This window comes from Onychostruthus taczanowskii, unplaced genomic scaffold (genome assembly GCF_017590055.1).
Source record: "Onychostruthus taczanowskii isolate IOZ18803 unplaced genomic scaffold, ASM1759005v1 scaffold26, whole genome shotgun sequence".
NCBI lineage: Eukaryota > Metazoa > Chordata > Aves > Passeriformes > Passeridae > Onychostruthus > Onychostruthus taczanowskii.
Window position 1 is genome coordinate 10,196,218 of NW_024499906.1, and position 6,221 is coordinate 10,202,438.

The following is a 6,221-nucleotide window of genomic DNA, read 5'->3' on the forward strand; positions in this document are numbered from 1 at the left end:
TTTATTTGGTTCTAATAGGGGATGTAGGGTCATAAGGGCTCATCTCAAAAGGTTTTCCAGTCTCTTCTTCCTCCCTGAGGCCAGCACAGTTATTCTTGAAGCAAGCTGTGTAAAATGCACTTGCAGACAGCAGCAACTGTCCCAACACTTGTCTATCCTACTCTTATGCTCCCCCTGATTTTTCAAGTGGACATGAAAAATGGATTGCCCCTATCCTGTCTGTAGCAGACTTTGCACATGGGGGTATTGTTCCCATTCTCATGCACCTCTCTTCTCCCCATCTTATGTCACACTGACAAAGCTTTGTTGAAACATCTGCCAATGTGCTCATCCACAGTCCCACAGCAGGAATTGCTTCCTAATCAGGCATCATGGGCATACCAAACATGACCTGGTACTTAAATTTCTTTTGTGACAGAATTTATGCTTCTGAAATGCTTCTGAGGGTGTTTGTGTGGAAGTGCACATAGCTATACTAAGGTGTGCAGGTTATATACTTGAATCTTTCCTCCTTTGTATCAAGAATGTGTTATTCCTGTCACGAGAAGCTACAAGATGCTGAGTAGGTGAGGTAATACTTGAGTAGTTACACAAGCTCAGAAAAATTATGTGTGTGTATGTGTTTGTTTGTTTGTTTGTTTTAAAACCATTTTCCCTGCTGATGTGTAGAAGATCCCCATGGCGAGTAGCAGTGATTTGACTCGGGAGGTTCTTTGCCAGCCCTGAGTGTGTGCAGGCTGCTGCCAGCTGGGCACATTTGAAAACACACCAAGAATCATTTGATTTAAGAAAACTTGCATGCTTCTCTCTTTCATAGTAGGTAGAAATAACTGAATCAGTGCTAGGTAAAAATAACTAAGAGCATGTCTACTGCATTCCTCTTCACATTGATCAACTGAAACAATTTTCTCCTTTCCAGTTCTGTTGTGATTTAGTCGCTGAGTGTCAGACTTCCAGCTATAATTGTCTCACTGCTCTGCTTTCCAGCCACATGCATCTCCAAGAACTGCACAGCTTATGTCTAGACGACCCTCTGAGAAATCTCCCTCTGTGGCCTTACTTAGCTGTTGCAGTGACACTGAGACTGATGATGTCAGGCATTCTTGAGACAGATAGCCATGCCTCTCACCAGGCAAGTGCTGCAGTGGAGGCAGCACCTTGGAGCTTTATGCCGAGACCAGAAGTACATACCCATCTGCCCACACCACACACATACAAAAATATGCTTTTGAGGGACATTGGACACTTTGCTTTACACAGTGGTGTCATAAGTCTGTTGTTGTTAGCATCCTTGAAAGTTTTCCTTTTTGACTTCTGTAGAAAGTTTAGAGTGATATTTAACAAGGACTGGTACAATTTCCCTGCTGTGCCTATGGGAGCGAAATTCCCTCAGCCTGAGGGAATGTGTGAAGCTATGTCAGGGGAGGTTTAGGTTGGATATCAGGAAAAGTTTCTTCACCCAGAGGGTGGTTGGGCACTGGAACAGGCTCCTCAGGGAAGTGGTCACAGCACCAAGCCTGAGAGAGTTCAAGAAGTGTTTGAACAACGCTCTAAGGCACATGGTGCCTTGCTACTCTTGGGGTAGCCTGTGTGGGGCCAGGAGTTGGCTTTGATGACCCTAGTGTGTCCCTTTCAGCTCAGGATATTCTATGATTCTGTGATTCTATGAGGAATAGAATCACAGAGGAAACTTCATCAGCATGTTGCACTGCACAGGAATTCTGCTGAGGTGTGATGTGAATCTTCCCTGACACAGTGGATCCCTTTTACATCAGGTAAAATCTAAACTTAATAAAATCTTTCCATAGTGGAGACGTCAGCATGTTTGCTCTAGACACAAAAGGAGGGCATGTTTAATTTCCATGAGCTCTGGAACCCCTCTTATTGACTTCATCAAGACCTGGCTCCGGTTAGGAAATCATAAACTCACAGTTATGGTGGGCTTTCCTCTGCCCCTGGCGTGTCAGGCTCTTTAGTAACAGTAAAGTTACTGAAGTGAAGCTCCTGGAGCAGCACATTTCTCCTGTTAACCTCAGAACTTACAGGTTATTTCTACACCAGAAGGTGAAAAATGGGAAAAGGAAGAGGAAAATTATCCTAGTCTCTTCCACTTCATGTCCATTTTGTTGGCTCTTAGCCTTGCAGTCATTCAGACTTGAGGTGCCTCATCTCAGCATGAGCTGTATGCAGTGCCTGATTTTGCTGTTTGTTTTTTGGGGTTTTTTTCCTAGATATTTACCTTTATGTGGAATGGTCCATGCTATGTACACACATATTTTTCTCAAATACAGATTTAGGGACTTGGGGATGAGTAGGTCAGATAAGGATGTCAAAAATTTGGGCATGTTTATGTGGCCAAGAAAATTCTACTGAAAGACTGCTTCTATACTAATAAATGAAACATACCTTATACTGTTCTTGGCCTTGAGGTTTACTTCTGTGCAATGGTTGTCTCACCTTCCAAAACATGGTGGCTCTATGCTGACTTATTATTGGGAGTGACCCCTGTTCCCTCCTAACTCTTGAACTATGCACAAAAGTGGTTTGGGGGAGTGCTGCTGGAACAGACCAAAGCCATTCCAGATGCTGTGGTAATAACATGCTACAGGTAATAAAGTTCCTGTGCCCAGAGTTGTTTCCCACCACTATTGTGCCACAGCAATAGTAGACAACCCTGTGTTTAGGGAGAATGGAGCCAGTGAACTGGGCTGACATGTTTCCAGTCCCACCTTCTCCTGCAGGCCACAGAAAAAAAAAGGGTGGGTCCATGCTCATGTCCCATATGTTTACTACTTCTTCCTTAAATCAAGCTTCAGACCTTAGGCTGTACTCAGTGATGGAATAAGGATTTACAGCATGGAAGACTGACCCTGTTTGGTGTTGACCAGACACTTAGCTGACAAATAGAAAAAGCCTTCCTTGTAGTCCCAGAGGAGGGAATTGTATTAATGTATCCTGAATGATGCCTGACTCATCCTTATGTGATAGCACATCATATTGTCACTGAGGGAGATAGAGCTGACCAGACCAGAACTTCCATCATTGTATAATGGACATGTGCTGGGAATATGGATCAAAACTGTAACACTTCCCTCCCCACTGCTACTCTAAACTGCATTGAGCATCGAGAAACACTATGGATAATCAGCACAGAAAATACATCAAATGTGGGTTTGAAACATTCCAGTTGGATAGGCAAGTTGCCTGTTACCAAAGGCTTACGGCTTAAGCAACTGCTGTCCTGAAAGGCTGTTAAAAACAAATTGTGAATTGACATCTCTGTCTTTGCAGCCCTGGAGCAGAGTGGCTGCCTCGCTATTTCGCAATGGAGAATCTAAGCGTAGCAACACAGGGCTTAGTCTGCTGAATAGTGTGCAGTATTGTGTAATTTAATAACATTAAACTAGGATGTTCTGATAATATTATTTGAAAGCTCTTTATTTAATATCATTTATATTTTACATGTCAGTTGAATTTGGGGAAAAAAGATTTTAGAAGAAACTGGGGGGAGCATGGTAGGAAATTGTGCAAGGTACTTATCTGAGACTACATCACATGGTCTGAAAAGCACAGCTTTTGCTTTTATACACATAGTCTTGGCGACTCTCCCACCAGCAACAATAGTGCTCAGACTCATACTGATGTCACTGTTGAGTTATTTAATTTGACTGAATGAGATTAATGTGTTTATTTAAAACCTTAGTCAAAATGGAAAAGAAAATCTCGGGACAATACTTTTATGTGAACATGTATGTTTTCACATCTGATGATTGTAATGTTGCATTAACTTATCAGGAGCAGTTGTTTACACATGCCAGTGCCCAGGAGACCCCCTCAGATAAGAAGTGTGAGCCATTTTCCCTCCCAGCATAGAGCAGAGACTTCTACACTGCTACTGGTCCGGTGGGCTTTCGTCCCAGGCTTTCCTTGCTTCCTGTTGCTGCTTTCAGGGTTGATCCACAGTGATCCCAGCATTGTTTTATTTTCTCATGTAAGGATGGGCTTTGGTGCTGCCAGGCAATGACAGCAGTATGATGGTGGATCCTCCACAGGTTCTCACCAGGGCAGTGAGGGACAGACACCTCCACTGCACAGGATGTCCGGATAGACTGGTGCTGGCTTCTGCAGCCTGAGCCTGCTCCTGTAAAGACTGGAGCCTGCCTGCCTAAATTTTATCCACATTATGTTTTACAAACAGATAGAGGGGGTATTTCCTTTGATAAATCACTCTGATTTTCCTTCATTCTCACATATACCCTCTAAGTGTTTGGAATAGACTTTGGTTTTGTATAGAGGCATTAGTAACTATCCAGTTAAATACTCCAGGTCATTGGACTTTTACTAGTGCAGAGCAGGGGAAAAAATCTGGAATCTGAAGTTTCTTTTTGTGTGGTGGGACAAGTTTCCACAGTTCTATGGAATAGATTTTTGACTGTTGAAGGACATGAGCAAGGGGGTTTCTGCCGTGCTCTGTCAAGAGCCTCTCTTGTCAGTTGAGGACAAATGGACACACACATAGGTTGATAATGTAGAAATTGCATAAGCCAGAGATCAGTGCTCTGGTGGGTGCCTGAAGCACCTGCCTGAATGTGTACCTGTTCTTCTTTCCTGTTCTTTAGTTCCTCTGTGCATATTTTCATGGTGCTTGGCATATGATAGTCTTGGGGAAGAGCAGCTGCTGCTACCAAAGAGTTGCTTTCATGTATTCTTCTCTGTGGCGCCAAGTGCTTCCATCCTCCTAGTGCAGTGGAAGGCATTTGGGACTTAAGCCCCTTCCCCTACCATTGCTTTTTTTGTGGAGGAAGGGAAAAAGCTTGTTATGTTTCCATGTATCTGCATTTCTCAGGGTGATGGACATCTCAAAGGGAAATGCAGTGGCATAGGGATTGGCATGAGAACAAAACAGAAGAGCTGGGAGAAAAACAGCTCTAGGCAGTCCTTTGTCCTCAGTAAACATCACAGACTGCCCAAGAGGCTGTGCTACCCTGGGCCATGTGTGCTCACACTGCAGCATGCTCCAGAGCTTGTGGTGCCGAGGGTATCCGAGTATGCCAAAGAACCAGTCTTTGGGATTGGCCTCCTGTCTCACTGTGTTGTACCTGCTCCTGCACACGGCGTCCCCAGGTGCCCTTTGAACTCTTACAAGACCTGTACATTTAAGGAAATTGCACAAAAATATGGTTTGTGAAGCTCCCTGTGCTGGGCAACATCTGTCTCCTCAGTGGCTGCACCTAAGTGGTGCTGAGGACTGTGAGCAGGCCTTTATTGGTGGGGCAAAAAGGTCCACAAGGGTGGGCTGGGGCAGTCATGGAGCTGCTTTTCTAGAGGCATCCATTTGGAAGCTGCCCCCTCTCCTGTTTTAAGTGCCCTCTGTGTAGTTCAGACCTTTGGATTTGCTATGCACAGGGGGTCCATGAAATATATTTAAAGCAGTAAATATCTTGACATACAAGGGCATTTTTTCCTCAGAGTTCCAGTCAGTGGAAATATGTAATTTTCAGCTAAAATTAGACTGGCTCCAGCTATATGAAGAAAAAAAAAAAAAAAAAAAAAAAAAAGAAAAACCCTCAAGAACTAAACTCTCTCTGTTGGACTTTTTCAGATGTAGCAACTCCTAGCAAAAATAACGCAGGATCCATCCAGCACAAACTGTGTCCAAAAATCTGTGATTTGGATCCAGAAAGCTGTGAACTGTTGAAGAGAGAGAAATAGACTGTATAGGCAAAAAAGGCTTTTCTCTTCCATGTAAGAAAATATAAATAAGTTTAGAGAATACTAGTAAATATTTAAAAATACTTAAATGAAATCTAGGAGAAGTTTAATTTTGCAGCTAATATTTTACAACTCTTGACAGTACTGTGAGATTGGAGTGGCAGAGAACGAGTTGAAATCCCAAGTGTTCTGCTCATTGTTTACATAGAATTTGATATTACAGATTTATTTTCATAGAAGATGATTGAGCTGAACTTACAGCTACCAGCATATAAAAAAGAGGATAAATTTTCTTTTGTACTAAAAATAATCTTAGTCCTGCAACCATTTGTCTGGTGCATTAAACTCTAAACACAAGTTGAAGTGACTGGATACTTCACAATTTCCATGGTCCAACTCTAAAATGAGTGGCATGGATAGTGTGGAAGAGAGGCTTGAGCCCAAAATAAACATTAAAAACCAAACAGAAAACCACTGAAAATTAACTACACATTTTGAATGATTTCTCT